General features: G+C 42.2%; 1 protein-coding gene across 2 annotated transcripts in view; it reads left to right on the plus strand.

Moving 5' to 3' along the window:
* SYNPR (synaptoporin) overlaps nucleotides 1–20,861 on the plus strand; it is a 136,938-nt gene that overhangs the window by 81,197 nt on the left and 34,880 nt on the right. The gene's annotated exons all lie outside the window — the stretch shown is intronic.

Below are 20,861 nucleotides of genomic sequence, written 5' to 3' on the forward strand. Positions count from 1 at the left end.
CCTATGGTCAAGATTTTTCCATTAGACAAAAGCGGAAAAAGCAAAAGGATATTAAAAGTACAATCATCCATAGCAACCAATAGGAATTCTTTCACCAGTAGGAACAATGAAAGTCAACTATTGATTGGTTGCTAGGGGTTATTCCATTCTGCCTGTTGCTCTTGGCCCTTTTACATTAGCAACTTGCATGCTACTCACCCAACTTACTTTGTATTTTAGGAGTTAATTTACAAATTAGAACAGTGAAGTAATTAAAATCAGCCAATCAGATTATTAGCTTTTATTGGATCAAAGCGACCAGAACAATGGAGACAACTGAGGATTGTCCTTAAAGGGATAGTACTCTTTTGCTCTTTGTCTTAGGTAAGGCTGAAAATTTTAAATGATGGATTGGCAGCCAGAATGGATAGTTAGGAAAGCAAAAGAATACAAAAGGTTAATTCTCTCTCTGTATATGTAGCAGTTGTGGAGGTTTCATACATCTTATATATTTAATTAGTGTCCGATTTATTCATTGATGCCCAATATTTTATAACTAGAGCATGTTAAGTTTGAATTTCCTTAGACTGTGGGGATTCCTTCAGAGATTGCTTTGAAGCTTTGTCTAAAAATAATCTAATTCTTTAATCCTTTGTGACAAATTGAGAGTAAACCCCTTGTGCTTTATATAAGATTCTTGGACATTTATTTTATGGAATAAAACAAGTCACTGAAATGATAATACTATATCATTATCACAGTCTGTACTCCTGATCTGATTAATTATTTATAAATAATATTGATTGTAATAATATATTCATACATTCTACATCTGTTCTGCTGGTATTTGTTTAAAGCTATTCTATTTATGAAGAATCATAATGTTAGAGAGTGATATTAAAGGTCTGCTTCATTCAAAAATGAACATTAAAGCAGAATTCTAGGTAAAATTTTTCTTCAAGGGTTTCTAAACACTCACGTTTTTTGCATATATCTACTGCTAGCAAGTAGTAGATATATGGAAAAAGTTTTTTTTTAAAGCGGTTAAAACTTACCTGTGTCTTCGCCGCGCGCTCCCGTCCGAAAATCTGAAAATGCTCGGGCGGCCGCAAAGCATCTTGGGGCGGGCGCATGTGCAGTTCGGATTTTCGGCCGGGAGACGAGGAGAGACACAAGGTAAATCTATGGATGCGTGCAGACACCGTGGGACAGGAAGGGCCAGCAAGGACAGAGGAGTCAGCGCTGGATCGGAGACCCGCAGCAGCGCTGGAGAGAAGGATGAAAACGACAGGAAAGAAGAAGAAGATTGGATTAAGAGACATCATTTAAGATAAGTGCTTTTATTAACATTGGGGGGAGAGAAAAAAGTTTTTGCCTTTCATGTCACTTTAACCTTTGCAGTAGGGCTACCCCAACACTGCAAGGGGTTAAGTGCTTGTTTTTGTCTAGGGTTAAAAATAAGAGTTATACTCATCTGATCCTCGGAGCTGGGTTGCTCTTAAACCTGTCCATTCTGCCTCGCCCCCCCCTTCACACAGTGTATAGGAGGATGCAAGGGGACATTGCTGCAGCGGAAGAGGAGACAGGAAGGAGGGAACACTGTCACAGCGGGTCGGCTCCGAGGGTTGGGGTGGTATCTCTTAGTTATTTTTGAACCTAGACAAAAAGGAGCACTTAACCCTTGCAGTAGCCCCACTGCAAGGGTCAAGAAAACTTTTACCCAGAGTTCTGCTTTAAGCTTTGTGGTAGACAGCATGCTTCAGGAGGTACTCTCCAAGTAACCCTATGAGGGGCTCTGTGGATTCTGGCTGAAGTGGGTTATAGGGAATCAGTGGAACATGTTATAAAATTGGTGATGCTGCATGTCATACCTAACTTCTGGGAGGGGGAGAGGTGCAAATTCCTTTAGTAACGCTGTGTAAAGACCAGTAATGTTTAGTAATCTATAGAATTACCTTAAAATCAGCTTTTAATTAAGTAAAAGGAACATTTTCATTAGAGAAATATGAAGTGCCTGACTGTCATACTTATCCTCAACTTCAATATTATGAGTAAGAAACAAGATAGAAGTAGGTGCACACCAAAGTCCTTCCATCAATGACTAAGTCCTAACTTAGTGTGAAACACATCAAAGCAAGAGCAGTGTTTGGCAGGACTCAGGGCCGGATTTCCCACAAGACCAACCAAGGCCCGGCCTCGGGGCAGCAGGGAGTAGAGGGGCAGCAGGGGTGTGGAACTACTATCTCCCGATGCCCGGGCGAGTAGTTGTTTTCTACATTTAGCCCTGTTTTGGGCAAGCAGAGCTAAATGTACAGTGGGGAAGCCGCCGCTTGTTTTGTACAAGTGATCTCGGCGACATTGTATGCAGCTTGCAGGTCTGCCATTCTCCATGGGGGGGAGGGGGACGCATTGAGGAGCCTGGCCTTGGGGCAGCAGGGAGAGTAAATCCGGCCCTGAATTGTTTGGGAGTTTTGTATTGGACTGGGCCACAGTAGGATTAGAACCAAGAAGGATACTTGGCAGGTAGTAGCTTCCCCACCCAGAACCACCTGCCTTGCACACCATTCTGTGATGGATTAAGATCAAATCAGAGCCTTTTGTAGGTATAAAAATTTAGAGCCCCTTTGCATTGACTTTCAATACTATGACTGAGTAAAAGACAATCACTTCTGGAAAAAAAAACCAAGATATAAACCCTATCAGATAACAAATTATATACGTTACATATACACATATACTTTACATATATACATATAATTATATATACTTCTAGAGTGTATATATATATATAATAACAAAGGGCCCCAGATAACCTCAGGAGTAGCTAGGGACAGAGCCTGAAAAGATTGTGTTATGCTTGCTGCACCCCTGTGTAATAAGACTTATGGGTGCTTGGCAGTTGTTGGAAATGCCTGCCAAGCACCCTTGATAACATCAGTGTGGGCCTAAATGTTCACAGCTGATCACTAAAAAGCCTCCAGGCATGCCACCCCTAGTACAAGGCCCCACACTTAAAATGGTGGGATTTAGTGTACAGGGCTTTGTAGATTGCAGGGAGCTGTTCCTAGATGTTCCCAGTGGCTCAGTATCCTGCAAACCATGAGGTAATAAAAGCCTAAAAAAAGGCTCCACACACTGTGCATCAGGTCCTGCACTGACCAGGATGTCTCAGTATGTACCCTTTATGTGCATGCACACCATTTTAAACCATGAAGTGGTCATTGCAGAGCTGTGGGATGCATGTCACCTAAGCACACCTCTAATATCTGACCCAAGGACCCTCACCTAGGCGTTCATTAAAGTCCTCTTGCTAGTAATCCAGCTCTGGATTGGGCTGATAGGACCAATAGATACAGGTACTGCTTCATTGGTTGCAACTCCAACCAGCATTGGTTTGCACAATTTAAGTAAGGTTGTTTCATATAACCAAAGGTGTCATTTATATAGTATTTACTATAAGATACTCATGGGCTGGTGCTTAGGAAAGCATGATAGAAGGGGCAAAACCAAACTGCACCATTTACAATTTGTGTTTATATATTTACTTTGAATATGACTCTGCTCCCTTCAGCCTCTCGCATATTCCTATCGACAACAGTTAAGGCACAGAGGGGCAATGGAAGCTACTGCAATTCTAGGTGCCTACAGTTCATCCCTGCTAGCAACTTTTAGTATTACGGTATTATTATTATTAATAATATTATTATTATTATTACTGTAACATGACCCAGTCTCTTTCATGGTGACAGTCTGTGTCATTTTTACATATCCTTGAATGGTGGAATATGGGCAAATATTAATTTCTATATTTAAAAGTGTAATTTGGGTTTAGATTCCATTATGTAATTTAATGATAAGTAATATGGTTCCTGAGAAGCTGAAGATTTACCAACTACTCAGGAAACCCATTATCAGCATATCTATAGTTGTGGGCTTCCAACTCTGGGTCACCATAAAATTGTGATCTTCCAACCACTAAGGAAACACTTGCACCTGAAATAGTGGTTTACTTTAATACAGCTATGGGGCCCCAACACTTTAGGTCCACCATCTCCCAGTATTCATGGCAGGTCATAGTTCGCCAATGAAGTTAGTCCCAACAGACCATTTCAGCTACCTATATATTCTAACGCTGTCCCATAAACAGCTAATATTGTCTTTTTTTTTAGGCTTCATTAACCTGTCATCATAGTCATTGCAGATATTTATCTAATTCAACTGACAAGAGAAACCTGTGCGGTTCAGTGATCTTTTTATTCTGCAAAAGGGCAAATCTTAAATAATGCTGTTTTGCCTAAATGCGCCCAGCCGTTTCTTTTTCTTCAAGTACAATGGGTGAAAAAAAACCCTAAACATCTGTCTTCAAATGTGCTCCGTGTGCAATAAACGAGACTGTAGAACAGCCTTATTTTGGCTTGTTTAATAAGGCAGAGCAAAGAGCAATGAACCTGCAAAGCCCAGTGCAATCCTTCCTGTGAAAATGGCATTAGATTATGATATCTCAGACCCATGTACACAAATTTAAATTTTTGCTCTGCTGCACGGTGACTGTGACCGCTCCTTCTTAGTGTAAACGAAGGAAAAAATTCAGCTCCTTTAATGCAGTGGAAGTTTTTCTTTCTCTACTTTTATGTAAATTGTGCTTTCAATCAATGTGATTCAGTGAACATGGAGCACAGAAAAACCTCCCCCTTGGATAAGGAGAGGTGATCTATAGTGCAGCCTTTCTCAGCCTTTTTCAGTCGTGGCACCTTTTAAAAGCATGCAAAAATCTCGAGCCACCCCAATCTAAAATGCTAAAATGTAAAAAACATGTGCCCCCCCCCTCCCCCCCCAGAATCAATACTAAAGCCTTGTCCTGGAACAGAATCTGGTATGGATTTTAAAGAGGAACCCCAGGCAAAAAAAAAAAAGCAACACTCAAAATAAGCACTGCTCCTCTATGGCTCAGGAACGGAATGAGCTGGGTGCTTGCCACTGGGTCTAATAATCCTTAGTCTAATAAGAGTCCATACAAACAGAAGAAACAGAAGAAAAACTGGCTGCACGCTGGATTGCGCTGTGATTGCTTATTGAAACTTGTACCACGTCACTGGTGTCCCATCCAAGGTCCTCCCCCTCTTATATGTTTCACCAAATCATGGCCTTAGTCATAGAGAACATGGAGTTTTTCCTCCTTCACATCAGGGAACCCCCCCCTTTCACAACAGAACCCCCTTTCACTTCAGAAGTCCTCCTTCAAATAGAGTCCCTACCTTTAGAGGATATTTGTAGGCACTCCTGACAAAGCCAGAAGGCACCCTGTTTAATAAAGGCTTCTATAGTTTATCAGAAGAGTGCTGGGCAAGGCTGACAACATTGCTTGGGATTCCAGTGCAGCACAGACAGAGTTGTCAGCTCAAACAGGAAGTTATGAGCTCACTGAATTTCTGCATTATTTTTCTGTATTTGCGGCATTTCTACAGGAATAAACCATGGGGATATGTGTATGTATTTCAGAGATATATTGATTATGTATATTTTTTATTTTGCCCAGACATACACTTTAAATTAGTAAAACATGCATGGCAGACAGACTGCCTGTGCTACAGTGCCTAAGACTCCCAGTGATCCCTTCCTGGAGTTATAAAATAGTGAGGAGTAAAACTGAGATGAGGGCATGCTTCCTGTATCTGTACAGTAGGAGTGAGGCCTTTAGTCATTGAAATTCCCAAGGTCCCTATCACATGGGTGGTGCGACTTGGTCCGTCTGTCATTTTTGCAAGCTGACTTGATCAGATGCCCAATGCTAGTCTATGGGCAGCCTGGTATAAACGGATGGGCGTCCGTTTACACCCAGTAATCCACGAATTCAACCAGAAAAAAAACCAAAGCAGTGTTCCGTTTTGACAGACCTGATCGTGTCGGGGTGGTCTGATGTAAACAGACACATGTCAATTTACATCTGATTCCCCATAGACTGACATGGGGTTCAGGAAAAACTGGGGGACACATATGTCACTGTGGTGACATCTCAGCTGTACCACTCCAATCGGGAGGAGATCTGTGCACAGATCCCCTCCTGATCAGCCCGTGTGAAGGTGGCCTTACAGAGCAAAAGTAGCATGCAGTCACAATATAGTCACAATAAGAGTCACAATAAATAGCAACCAAACGAATTTCAGATTATTGCAGTCAAAAAAGTGAAAGATGAATTCTGATCAGCTGTTATAGATCCCTGAGCTTTGTACATTGAGCTCTGCCAGCTCCCTTAATGAGAAATCCAAGCATGAGATTTAATAGGATAAGACAGTGAAGTTTGCTTTGCTGTTGGTGCGAACACAAATAATCCATTCTCCCGTGTATCCTCACCCTGCAAAGTGCCTCTGGTCTGCCAATGATCTCAGGTTTATTTATGGCACTGGTCAAGTCCAACAGCCAGCACATTGTTGTTGTATTGTAGATGCAAGTACAGACATTTTTAAACCTGAATTTGCTGAAATCGTTAAATATAATCACTTGAGGGCTATGTCTATGTTTTGGGCCATGTTTCATTTTACATCCATATTTAGGCTGGGTTCACACCTAGGCGTATGGGAAACGCGCGTTTCCGAGGGCTACTTGGCTCTATCCCAATGGAAACGTGTTACAAAAACGCCCCCAAAGAAGCTCCTGTACTTCTTTAGGCGTAGGTCGTTTTGTAGCTCGTTCATACGGCCTGTAATACGCCCAGGTGTGAACCATACCCATAGGAAATAATTTGATTTCGGTGTTTTAAGCGTTTTGCAGAGCGTTCGAAAGTGCTACAAAACGCCAAGGTGTGAACCAGGCCTTAGGTAAATGGGGGGCAGGATGGGGATGCGGGGTGGCAATACACCCTAATCATGGGGTTCTTTTCCCCACCAGCTGCTCCTCTTTTTTTTAAACGGCTCTGCCCACACAGTCGCGTTATCCAATGACAGATCCTTTGAGAGTTCCGTGAATGGAGTAACTGCGTGCCCCATCAGCCACTGCGGCAGAGGCATATGTAGTTCTTAATGAAATACAAGTACTGTTTCATCACCACACTTGTAGTCCATTGGTTCTTCCTCCTGGTATGAACAGAGAATTAAGGGAGAATCAGTAGGAGCCAGAGCATTGCACCCGCGATCCACTGATCACGGTTGCAAATGTTTTACTGGCTCCTATGCAAATTATTATTATTATACAGGATTTATATAGCGCCAACAGTTTGCGCACAATATAAGCAAGACATTACAATCAAAATACAATTCAAGACAAGATAGTAAGGAGGGCCCTGCCCCTGAGGGCTTGCAATCTAAAAGGGAGGGGCGAGGGATACATGAGGAGGTAGCTGTGTGGGGATGAATTGTTTGAGAATGTGATAGTTGAGTGGTTAGGTTGAGGTGGGATAGGCTTTCCTTAAGAGATGAGTCTTAAGGGATCGCCTAAAAGCAGTCAGAGTGGGACATAGACGAACAAATTGGGGTAAAGAGTTTCAGAGGATTGGAGAGACTCTAGTGAAGTCCTGGAGGCGAGCATAGGAGGACTTGACGATGCATTTTTTAGGAATATGTGTGCATTTATTTAATTCTTTTGGGTGGACTTTACCTTTAACATTTAAAAACATATTTTTTGCAATGTGAGAGTATCTGTTTTTAGTTCAGCATCTAACATCATGAAAAATGTTGTCTCTGTCCACATCCCTTTGACTTCATCATGCTGTTTGACACACGTTCATTAGGAGCTTAACCTGTCATACATAAAGGTATCTAGAGACATGAGACAACATATTTGGCTGGATCAGGCATTAATCTTAGGTTCATCAATGTCTGTAAATGTCCTTGGCCAGCAGCTGGCAAGAAGAGCTCGCTGCCACATGCAGTGATTTCAGCCAAGAGTGTGGAATCGTTCAAGAAGCTTTTGGACGATTTCCTTAGGGACCGTAATATACAGGGGTGCAGGTACTCTTAAGAATGAGATCACACAATGACCTATGCATACTCACACATCAGCAGAACCATATACATGCACGCAATAGGTTGGACTCAATGGACTTATGTCTTTATTCAACCTCAAATATTATGTAACTATGTAAATATGAAGTGATCAGACAGCTTACAAAATCTGATACCATCAATGGAAAAGATCATCAAATAAATCCTCTAAAAGTGGCTTTGCATATAGACCTAAAAATAGAAATAGGTGTACACAGTCACCACCACCAAAAATTATCTAAAATATACATTTTATTACATTTCAAGATTAAAACTGCCTAATAGGCAAATATCAAGCAGCAACCTCAACCACCAAATCAAAAAAGAGAACACTCCTTATAAAACTGCACAGTCCTGTCTTGGGATGCACCGATACTAGTATCGGTATCGGTGCCGATACCTAGTACTGTATTTGGGTGAGTACTCGCCCAAATGCTCCGATACCTAGCACGAGTACTTCCTGTATCAGGAAGCCGGGCAGCGCATCATTACACGCTGCCCCGTTTCCTGATTGGCAGGGAAACGGCTCCATGCTCTCTCGTCACTTGTGATGAGAGAGCAAGGAGCCGATTTCCCGGCCAATCAGGAAGCCGGGTAGCGTGCAATGACGCGCTGCCCAGCTTCCCGATTGGTCAGAAAGCTAGCAAATCCGGAAGCCGGCGCCGTGTAATGACGCAGCGTCCGGCATTCCGATTGCCTGGGAAGCCAGCGTCATGCTCCCTCGTCATCTCATGAATCATAATATTAAGAAAGTGACCTTAAAGCATTAGTTTGTATTGCTTTAGAAAAAATTTGACCTGTCCCTTTAAGAAAACGTATCGGTAATTGGTATCTGCGAGTACTTGATCAAAAGTATCGGTACTCGTACTCGGTCTTAAAAAAGTGGTATCGGTGCATCCCTAGTCCTGTCCATGAGAATACTTGGTACAATGGCCACCTTGTTGGAGTATCAATACTTTTTTCATTGAACCAAAGAAGTCCACAGATACCACACTACACCATATATATGCTGATACTTGTTCCTAAACACACCAACTCAACTTTGATTAAAAGTCCAACCCAAGAGTACATATATCCTTATGAATGTAATACTTTGAAAAGTATTTTAATCCATAAGAGGTGAAGTTACCACTTCATCACACACAAGGCTAACTTTTCATTTAAAACAGGGATTTCTGGGCTCCCATGCAATATATATTTATGCCGGCCAAATGGTACATTGTGATCTCTCTTTACATGGTGCTCTCTCTCTCTCTACCAGTTCCTACTCTATCAGCAAAATGGCAAATACAGTACAATTAATACATATATGGAAATATAGTGCCATCATAGGGTATACAGCAGCGTGCAGGGGGTTAATTTAGGGAGCGTGCAGGAATCATTAAGAATATGTTATATGCACATTATTTTGATTTCCATGTGTATAGGCATCAAAGCATCCATATTGCCTAGAGGACAATTATGAAACCATCAATATAAGGGGGTCAGCACAGACCACTAATATAATATTTATCCCACTGACCCCCATGTAAGGGGGCACTTCTCCCACTGACCCCAATGTAAGGGGTTCTTCTCCCATTGCTCACCAACAATGTAAGGGCATCCCATTTGGCACAAATGTAAGTGGGGCACTACACTTCTACACAGACCACCAATATAAGTATCTTTCTTCCCACTGACCACCAACGTAAGGGGTCATGATTTTCACTAATCATCAATATAAGGGGGCTCTGCATGGACCACAAATATAAGGATCGTTCTTCCCACTGACCCCCCAATGTAAGGTGGCACTTCTCAAACGGAGCACCAATGTAAGTGGTTCTTCTCCCCCTGCTGACCACCAATGTAAGCGCATCCTATTTGCCCCGAATGTAAGGGAGGTACTACACATCTACACAGACCACTAATGTAAGGTAACGTTTCTCCACTGACCACCAATGTAAATAGACACTACAATTTTCACTTATTTTCCTTTTACTTCTTGATTATAACTGAAAATATCTTAGTCTTATGTATCAAAAGGGTCCTAAAATACTTTATCCTAATACTTAAAACTGAACTCCAGACTAAACAAATATAATCTAAATACAAGGGCCATGTGTAATCATAGTTGAATTTTGGTGTCCTTTGCGCATTTCTCTTAAATTGATAGAGAAAGGCCCCATTCACACCGTTTTTCAACAGATGCCCGTGGAAGGAAAATGAATGGGGGTGAATGGTAGCAGTTCACACCAGCGCATTGTATTGCGCTGCCCTCTGCTGACCAAAGAGTAAAGCATGCTCTAAATGTTTTCAATGCAACGCAACTGACTGGCATGAACTGCTAATGGGTGTCAACTCAAGGCAGAACCCAGGGGCGTCCCGAGGCCGGGAGTCACCCGTGCTCTAGACCTGGTGACACCCCTCCGTGTCATCATCCTGCGTGTGACGTCATTGTGCATGCGTGGCCATCTGATTGACACCTGCCGGTGGCCATCTTGGTGATGGCAGGATGAGGTATGCCGCCGGGTCCCCTCCTCTCTCCTGACACTGTCGGGCTCTCGGCCCATGACCGAGTGCCAGACTTTTTAGAGGTGGTGACACCAAAATGACTTACAGTCATTTTGGTGTCACCGCTACAATGGTGTCACCAGGGTGCGGGCTGCACCCCCTTGTGACGCCACTGGCAGAACCAATACCTTATATAACTTACAGGGTTATTCACAAAAGGGTGAAGAGTTTGGAGAAGGCAGAAGAAGTGAACAATCTAGGACAACATAGCTAAACTGCAAAGTGAGCTGAATTGGAGAATTTTTCCAAATCGGCTATTTTGGCCTAGATTGTTCTCTTCTTCAGCCTTCTCCAAACTCTTCACACTTTGGTATATAACACTGTTAGTGTAAAAATAAACCAACCCCTCCCAAAAAAATGCAAAGCAACATATGTTAATGCGCTATGTTAACTCAAGTCAACGTACCTCCGTTGACTTGCGTTTTGGGCTTCAATTCTGGTGTAAATGCACCCTAATCCAGCATGAAACAACTCTTTGCCTCAAGTTGCCAAGTTTCCCTTAATAAAGACCAGTCACTGCTGCTGTCTTTCTTTGTGCAGGGTGACTGGTCTTGTATCCACCCCCCTCCTGTGTTTTTCTCCAGGCAGCCTGTAGTGGATTTGGCCTTTTGGGTCCCTCCCACAGCTCTGCTCTCCGCACATGCTTTGTACAGGACAGTAATAAGTCACCACTAGTTGTGATAGATAGATAGATAGATAGATAGATAGATAGATAGATAGATAGATAGATAGATAGATAGATAGATAGATAGACGGACGGATAGACAGACGGATAGACAGACAGACAATAATTTCAGGCTCTGTTTTCTTTGGTGGGATCAGGGGTTTGACTTCATCGTCAGTGGAAATTTGGGTGGAATTGGATTAAACCTTTGCTAAGAAAATCTAGATTTGATCTAATCTATTATTTACAGCACCTGGAAAGCCAGTAATTTCCTTGGTTTTCCATTCTTATTTTTAAATGTTTAAGTGCTCAGTGTTAAATTGAATATTTATACCGAGAGAGCTGTATTGTTCATCCATAATTGATAGCGGTGCAGAAGTGTTGTTAAATCACTCAGAGATAAATGGCTGGACCATTACTAGGTATTGTTCAGCATCTGCCATGTGTCTGAGGCTCACTTGGTGACACGCGGAGACGGCCGACCATACAATTAGCCGGAAAGTGTAACCTGGGATAATTAACCCCAAGGATGTTTGTTTGTGGTGCATATACAGAAAAAATATTCATTATTCGCTGGAGAGCTATGAATGCTGTGAGTGTTCCTATTAAAGCCTATTATCCATTCATCGAAATACTAGTCGAAGCATGAAGAGAGATGATAGCAGCTGTACAGCCATTAAGATTTAGGGACATGAGAAATATGTTGTAAAAGTGATTGAGGGGTATCTATTTGTGAGTCTGCTGTGATAGCACCAGCATATACCAAAGTGCTTTACAGAGAAAACTGACCTCTTTGCATGTCCCAGGATATTCAAATAAGTGGCGTTACAAGAGGGGTGTGGCCTGCACTGGGTGACACCATCAGAGGGGGTGACACCAAAATCACTCCTTCTGAAATGATGGGCACTCAGCCATGGAACATGTACCTGGCAGCTATACAAGAGAGGAGGAGAGGAGGCAGCATACCTTATCCCGCTGGATGAATGTCCCCTCCCCTCTTTGCCAGCATCCATCACCGAGATGACCACCGGCAGTTAAGTCGACGTGACATCATTACGCGCGTGTGTGATAATGTCCCAAGCGTGCTTGATGATGTCACACATGCACGTAATGATGTCACACACATGTGGAAGGATGTCCCGGAGGGTGACACCTGGTGGCCACTCCGCGTGACACGCAGCCTGGGGATGCCTCTGATTCAAATGCCCTTACAATAGGGCTGGACAAATCCCAGGAGCAAGGTCGCCAATGCTCCCTAAAAATACAGTTGGCGCCTAACTTTTGAGGTTTTCTCTAGTTGTTTTCAATGAAGAGGACCCTCCAAGAGTTGGGAACGCCCAGAATGGGAAATCCATGTGCATGAAAACTAAAAAAGCGCCAGGTAATCATTCAAAAAAAAACACAAAACTTTATTGGCTTCACAAATGGCGACAAGAAGATAAACAGCCAGCGGGTTTTCGACAGTCAGCAATTCCCCTTCATCAGGGCTTAAACAATGGGCAATGGAACACCGGTGGACTCTAAACCTACAGCCCCTGCAGACAATCCTATTTCTCAGGCAGGAGTGGAAATCATCGGTGTGAAAAGATCATTACCAACCGTTCAGCATTTGTACAAGTCAAGTCTTGAGATGATTAACTGGTGCTTTATTTTAGTCTTCATTCTTATGTTTTTTTCCAGCTGCACAAAAAGTCTAGACAATAACATTTTTATTTTTATGATGGGTGTCTATTAATATTGTAAATGTTGCCGATGTTGGCAGCACAAAGGAAAGCCGGTCCGCTGCTCTCATGCAGATTGCAGTAGTCCGGGTCTCCAGAGAGCTGACGCTCCTCAATGCACGGCGCTCCAATCAACAAAGCTGCTCAAGGAGATCACAACTATTGATGTTTGGTATGCCCAGTAAACTTCGGCTCTCCAGAGTGATGCTGACACGGCAGATTTTACAATAGTAATCATAAAGAATGTCATCTCCTTTACTTATTATGCAGCCTGAGTAAAAACATGAGGCTTTAAAGGACTACTGTGAAACATATTGTATTATGATAACTAGGGATGCACCGATATATCGGCCGCCGAAACATATCGGCCCGAAAATGGCACTTTTGGCTAAATGCCGAAAGTGCCATTTTCTGGCCGATACATTGGCGCATCCCTGCTTTCTTTCCTCTCTGCTGGGCGCTGCTCTGTGTCCCAGCGGGGAGGAGAGAAAGTGTGACAGCCTGCCGAGCACTGCGGGAGGAGGGCGCTGTGAGCAACCGACGTCTCTCCTCCCCGCACCGCTCAGGCTCCTATCACAGTCCGGTAGATCGGTGTGGGGGCGGAGACAGGTCGCGCTGTCACAGGAGGCTGAGCTCTCCACCCTGCATCGCTCGCTCAGCCTCCTGTGACAGTGTGTCAGGAAGGAGAGTGGTACAAACACTCAGTGATCGCTGAGTGTTTGTACATAGTTAAGGACAGAGTATGTTAACTATATCCTCAATTATGAATGAATGGGAAGTGATCTACATCACCTCCTGTTTATTAATAATTGTGATTATAGTAAACACACAATGTCCTCACATTATGAATGGACAGGAACACTCATAGAGGATTCCTGTTCATTGATAACAGGGGATACAGAAAAAGAGATTGAGGACTTTGTGCTTACAAAGGTTATCTGTTATTCACACTGTTTAAATATTTCTTTCTTAAAAAAGAAAAACATTTTTTATAAACATAGGGGTGTATTCACTAAGCTGCCGTAGGCAGCCGAGTGAACAACCGACCCTAAGTGAAGTGAGCCGAACGCTGTTCGGCTATTCACTTCAGGCTGGTACGGCTGATTTCAGCCGTATATCGGCTGAAATCAGCCGTACATCGGGTGGCTTCGGGTCAGCCGAACATGCTCAGCTGTCAGAAGCAGGCTGTCGGCCAGCTTCGGCTTTCAGTGCGGCCCAGCCGAGCCGAGGCATATGCGTTCGGCTCGACTGAGCCGCTCGGCCAAGTTCGGGAGCTGTACAGCAACTGAACCGAAGGGGTCCTGGGGCCGAAGCTAGCCGAACGATCGGCCCGAAGCTACGGCTAGATCCTTCGGCTGCTTCGTGAATAGATCCCATAGTTATTAAAGATGTCAATAGGTGATGTACTTCCTCAATGAACTGACACAGTTTTACTCAGCCCTGTCAATATGCACCTTTTTGTGCCACTACTCTTACAGAGCCTGCCTTCTGAATTACAACTCAAAGTCTAAACAATCTAATATTATCATTGCTTGCTGGGAGCAATGCATGATGGGTTATATAGTCTATAGAAATGGAGATTGCATCACATCAAGCAGCAGGGAAAGAGATACAGAGCACACTTGGAATCCAGTAAGTTGTTTAAAGTGGTGGGCAGATGGAAGGCAGCACTCACTACATAAAAGGGATTATTTCCAAGTAAGCTTTGATTGCATTATCAAAACCAACTCTAGTATGTATTAGACATGTGCACTGGCAAAACATTTGTTTCGTTTAGTTTTTATTCGGATTTTGCTTTATTTCGGGGGGGTTTTTCTAGGGCTGGTAATGATTAAAATTTTCCTGTTCGATTAATCGAAATGTTTTTAAATCGATTAATTTCAATTAATTATAACGCACATACAGATCCAACTACATTGGCCTATACACATACAGCACAGCAATAAAGTAATAAAATGAACTAGGATCACACTAATCCAGCACGTTATTAATCTCACGTGCCCCACTCAATATGGCCGCTGCTTTAGTGGGGCAACTCAGACTAATAACGTGCTGGATTAGTGTGATCCTAGTTTATTTTATTAGTTAATTAATTGCTGTGCTATATGTGTATAGGTCAATGCCAGGGATCCCAACCTGAAATAAGCAATTTCAGGGAGGTGTCCCTCTGTTTCATCGATCGATCAAAAAAATTAACGATTAATCGAAGGATTAATCGTTAATTTCCGCAGCCCTAGTTTTTTCCTTTTCTGCAGACTAAAAAAAAAACAATTTCTAATGTCATTCTGCTGCAACGAAATTTCGTCCAGAGTACCGCTATCGAATTTCGTATTCAAAAAACCAGATTTGTTTGCATTCGTTATATCTGTAATTCGGAATTCGGATACATCCTAATGTCCGAATTGACGAAATTACGTCTGAATTTCGATTCGGAACTAAATGAATTGCACATGTCTAGTATGTATTGCTATCACACTGCTGATGTTATAACAGGAGAGGATATGCTGGGACTGTAGTATGCCTTTCATCTACAATTGCCCCCCCACCCTTGGTAGTTATGATTTGTCCCAACACGTTACTATCTCTTTAGTTGGACAGCTTGGCCTGCACATAAATGTGGAGAAAATATAAATAAGGCCATCTAAAATAATAAAAGCAATCTATATACTGAATACAATCACTAGCTTATTATACAGTAATATTGATACATACATATAAAAAATGGGGGAACCCAAGGTAGAGGTTGGATAGATCAACAAAACATATCAGAATATAAACTAAATTATATAATGGTAAACACTTCCAGGCTTGTCAGCTGTTATCTCTGTGTTCTGAGAGAATATGAAAGAAAGAACAGGTCCCCAACTAGCTGCACATCAGGGATCATGATGCTGAGAAGCCATATGATGACATAAATGTTCTTCAAACAAAACAAAACAACATAATATATGCGTTTATATACATTTTTTGTAATAAATTGATTTTTTTACATGCTAATTTTGTTTGAAGAACATTTATGTGATCATATGGCTTCTCAGCTGATCCCTGATGTGTAGCTAAGTGGGGACCTGTTGTTTCTTTCATAATACTGATACATACTATACAATCCATATATTGAACACAATCATTAGTTTATTATACAGTAATACATTCAATTATCAAAATACAATATTTCTGACATAGTGGCCCTTTAAATGTATTATAAATGATAGTCTTTGTAATAGTCTACATTGTGCATTTGATGAAACACAAGATTTATTGCTAGTTTATTACCAGTTGCTGAATTGTATGTTTCAAAACAGCACACCGAGGATGCTGCCAAGCAGAGCCTGCAAAATGCTCTAAAATGCATTAAAACAGGACCAGTGGAGCCACTTGTTAAATGCTATTGAAATTTTTCAGCAGTAACTTAAAGGAACCCAGTACCAAAAAATGATAGAGGCTGCCATTGCAGGTCTCTCTGTTTGAATATACTAGATCCCTGGCTGTCATGCTGATAGGCGTACTTTCTAAGTCCCAAGAGTTCTGACCTCTCTAAGCCTACAGAAATGTAATTTTGTTCAGAAATAACCCAGGGTCAGCATCTACTTTTTTGACTGAGATGTGGTCTCAGAGATAAAAAAGGAAGATACTTGCTGCACTCCTTACCTTAGTCTTCTCTGAGCCTGATGAAGGGGACCCTGTGAGGCCCCGAAAGCGCTTGCAACCAAGAGACGGCAGATGACAATAAATGCAGACGACAATAAATGAACATTTGATGCAGTAATTAATCTGGTGTGCTGGTGACGTTCTTCAAATATCTACAAGTGGTCTCAGAGATGACACAGTCATGTAAATGCCAGTGCCTGTGTAGTTCTTGAGTTTGTTCACAAATACAGTCTGATCACTGGGGGAGAGGAGACTGAGGAAATGCCTGATGACATCATTGATGTCAATATTTCAGACTGAGTAGAGTCATAAGACTGCTTTTTATGTTTAGGTCACCTCCCATATAATAATTAACAACGTGAAAGTACAAAAAAAAACCTGTAGAGAAATATACTTACCTAACCTCTGGCTTCTGCCAGCAGCATCTATGCAAGAGTGACATCACAATCCTTCTGACAAAATCCTGAGTATCCGCTAAGTATGCTGAGTATCCTAAATCTCATGATGTTCCTGCATTCTGCTGGGGCATCTGCTTGTGAGATTTGGGGAACTCAGTATTACAAAAAAAAATGTTACCGGAAGGATAGTAACATCACCTCCTGCAGTAACATGCTCTCATGCTGCTAATTATTGTATAAGATGGGGCTGCTTTAGTGCTGGTTCACACCATAGCATTACTCTAAACCTGCGGAATCCGTGTATCTAGCACATGCTATCACACAGTACCTAGGTGCACTGGTGCATTGTGTTGCCATTCATTCTCAATGGCGCGTCTGTGCACCTGGTAGGCGTGTGTTGCACCACATTGCAATAACTTGCATTGTGTTAGCGTTTAGTAAAAAGTAGCATGTGACACCATGTACTGTGCAATAGTATGCACTAAATGCATGGATCCTGTTTATTTAGTGCAGCACTATGATGTAAACCAGCCTGTAATGATATATGGTAGAGTTTTTAAAAAATGTTGCTGTTGCTGTAAATTGTGACATGTCAGGAATTTATTGATACAGAGACAGTTACTGCAATCTAGTTCAGTACATAAAAAATCCTGCTTGCTGTCAGGGATGAGTCAATCTGCCTGGGTTCAGTTTGGGAACAGTTCGCAAATTTTTCTTGCAGTGTGCAAATTTTGTGGCAAACCCTATTTAAATCTATGGGGGGCATTTCTGTAAGTAATCTATTACTTACTTTACTTTAAGTAATCTATTGTCAAACAAAATGACAAATGAATAAATAAAACAAATTTTAAAAAGACAGTCAAGAGAATTCATCAAAACTGGCGCAGACAAAAAAATGGAGCAGCTGTGCATGGCAACCAATCAGCTTCTCTTTTTTATTTTCAAATCTTAACTGAACAAACTGGAGAGAGAAGCTGATGGGTTGTCCTGGGCATTGGCTCCAGATTTTGTCTGCTTCATAAATCCCCCCCGCCCCCGTATCGCTTCCTACAACTCCACACACATTGACAATATGGCTGTCGCGAGCCCACATATTTACAGAAAAGGGGTTGGGTTATCGATTCTTTCAAAATATTGTCTCTTGCTAACCAGGGAAGAGACTATGCACTGCATTATTAGTAATGCACTATCTCTGGCACTAAACCTGCAAACTTTTCACCCAAAAGTTTGCTATTCGCTAACTTTATACATCACGGGGAAAACTCATGTAAGTGGTGAACCTAAACGTCCTTCCTACTTGCTACATCTTTAGTGCAGTTTCCAGCAAACTGCATAAAGAGTGCAAGTAATAAGTTGCTGCGACGTAACATACTGCAACTGATCTGAATGTAAACTTACATACTGGTCCTGAAAATACAAAGTACTGGAGGCTCTTAAAGAACATGTATACCCAAAAGTGTTTGAACCGAGTCAAGTTTTGGATAGAGTACGGAAGGGTTAGCCCCGCTTTCAGGTGTTTATTGCTGCCTGTGTTTTTTATCATTTGTGTCTGTAGCACTCACCCCCGAAGGAGCCGCCAGAATAACCCAGGTCATCACTAGTTGTCTAGGGGTTTTGGTCTTCAGCTGCCCCAATAACATTTAACTGCCCTCTTCCAGTGCCCACAAAGTTGATGTCCACTCCAGTAGTACAATGCTGAATACCTTTTATTAACATCTTCATGCTGGGGAGAGAGGGCATTGGGGTCCTACACATCCAGGGTAGTAAAGACATGGGGGTCTATTCACTAAGCTGCCGTAGGCAGCCGAAAGAATTAAAAAAAAAACTATCCCGGCGCTCCGGGAGTCTCCCCCTCCCGGCCGCCCGAGAGAGAAACACTGCTTTTTCTTTTTTTTCTTTATTCTGACACTGCTCCGTGTAAGAATAGAAAAAAAAATAAAAAATTTGGCCATAGAAATGCATTGCTAGAATCCTATTGGCTATTTCAATTTGCAATAGCCAATAGCAAACTAGCTATTGTACCTGCCCTCTGCTGCTCAATCAGTAGTGGTGGACCTGATAGAGAACTGCAGCAGAGGGCAGGTGCAATGTTAGTTTGCTATTGGCTATTGCAAATTGAAATAGCCAATAGGAATCTAGCAATGCATTCCTATGGCCAAAAATTTATTTATTTATTTTTTCTATTCTGACACGGCTCTGTGTCAGAATAAAGAAAAAAAAGAAAATGCAGTGTTTATCTCCTTGGCGGCCGGGAGTGGGAACTCCTGGGGCGCCGGGAGAGTTTGCTGTCTGGAGATCAGTGTCCCTGGTTATCTGGTAACCAGGGACGCTGATCTCTCTGAAAGTGGCCGGAGCCTGCAGTAAGATCACGGCTGGCTCCACCCAGCTTCGGCTTTCAGCACGGCTCAGCCGAGCCGAGGCATATGCGTTTGGCTCGACCAAGTTCGGGAGCTGTACGGGCTATAGTGAATATCCCGTACAGCAGCCCTTCGGTTCTACTGAACCGAAGGTGTCCTGGGGCCGAAGCTAGCCGATGCATCGGTGGAAGCTACGGCTAGATCCTTCGGCTGCTTCGTGAATAGACCCCTTTGTGTAGAACGTGATGATTCAAGGATCCTTGGACCGCTGCAGCGGAGGGGGCAAGAAGCTCCAGGGACCGGTCCGTTTTTTTGGCACCTAGACAAAAACAAGCACTTAACCCTTGCAGTGCGGGGGTAGCTCCACTGCAAGGGTTAAGAAAAAATTACCTGGAGTTCTTCTTTAAACCAACTTTACCAAGAATACCAATTTAGTTTTCTTAAGGCTAAACTCCAGAAAAAGCATTCCATTGATTCCTCAATAGCTACGAAATATATGAATCGGCTTTGTGTGCAATAAATGCCTTTGTAAACACAGATATCACCATATGCCAGTAGCAATGACATCATCACTGTGTTGTACATATCCTGCCCAGAAATCAGAGCTGTGGGAGGCCCCACCCACTACAGGCTGTCTGCAGAAAACTGCAGGAGGGGGCGGAGACAAGACTAGTCACCCTGCACAAGGAGGGAGAAGAGCTGAGCGGTGACCAGTCTTTAATGCAGGAAGCTCCAACACAGAGTCAAAGTGCAGGAGTTTTCATGCTGGATTACTGCACAGAAAAGGAAGAAATAAACCAAAAACAACATTTAAGTAAGAATTAACATACAATTTGTGTTTGAACAATATTTGAGTATCACTGTCTGGAATTCAGCTTTAACTCATAAACATGAGTGTTTATAGTGTTCACCTCTGGGACATACACTCCATACTTCTGTTTTTAAATAAGTTGCTTTACAGAATATCATTTATTGAAACCAATGCAGTTATTGAAATACATCAATGGTCCATTAGTGTTAATGCAGTTAGTGTTAGCGTCTGGGGAGGACCTTAAAAAATAGCTCAGAACTCATTCATGTATTTTTAATAAGTAACCTGGAATCTTCTTTTTCTTAACAAAGGGCTGGAGACTAGATGGCTATTCTAATATAAAATATTGTTTTATGTCTATGGAAAGCGTTCACCTCATTCACTAAGTTAAGTAAACATTTCCTTTGAAAAGCAAAAAAAAAACCACTATGAAAGTGAAAATGCTCTCCTACTATAGTAAATAATGGTCAATAACTCTGATTTACCAAATAACACCAATGCTGGGAGTTATTATTTGCGGTCACTAACACCAATGATGGGGGTTGTTGTATCTACTGGCACCTATGCTGGGGGTTGTTATTGCATCCACTGACAACAATGCTGGGGGTTATTATTGCATCTACTTACACCAATGCTAGGGGTTATTATTGCATATACTTACACCAATGCTAGGGGTTATTATTGTATCTACTTACACCAATGCTGGGGGTTATTATGGCATCTGCTTACACCAATGCTAGGGGTTATTATTGCATCT

Source organism: Nanorana parkeri, unplaced genomic scaffold (genome assembly GCF_000935625.1).
Source record: "Nanorana parkeri isolate BGI_ZX_2015 unplaced genomic scaffold, ASM93562v1 scaffold9, whole genome shotgun sequence".
Taxonomy (NCBI): domain Eukaryota; kingdom Metazoa; phylum Chordata; class Amphibia; order Anura; family Dicroglossidae; genus Nanorana; species Nanorana parkeri.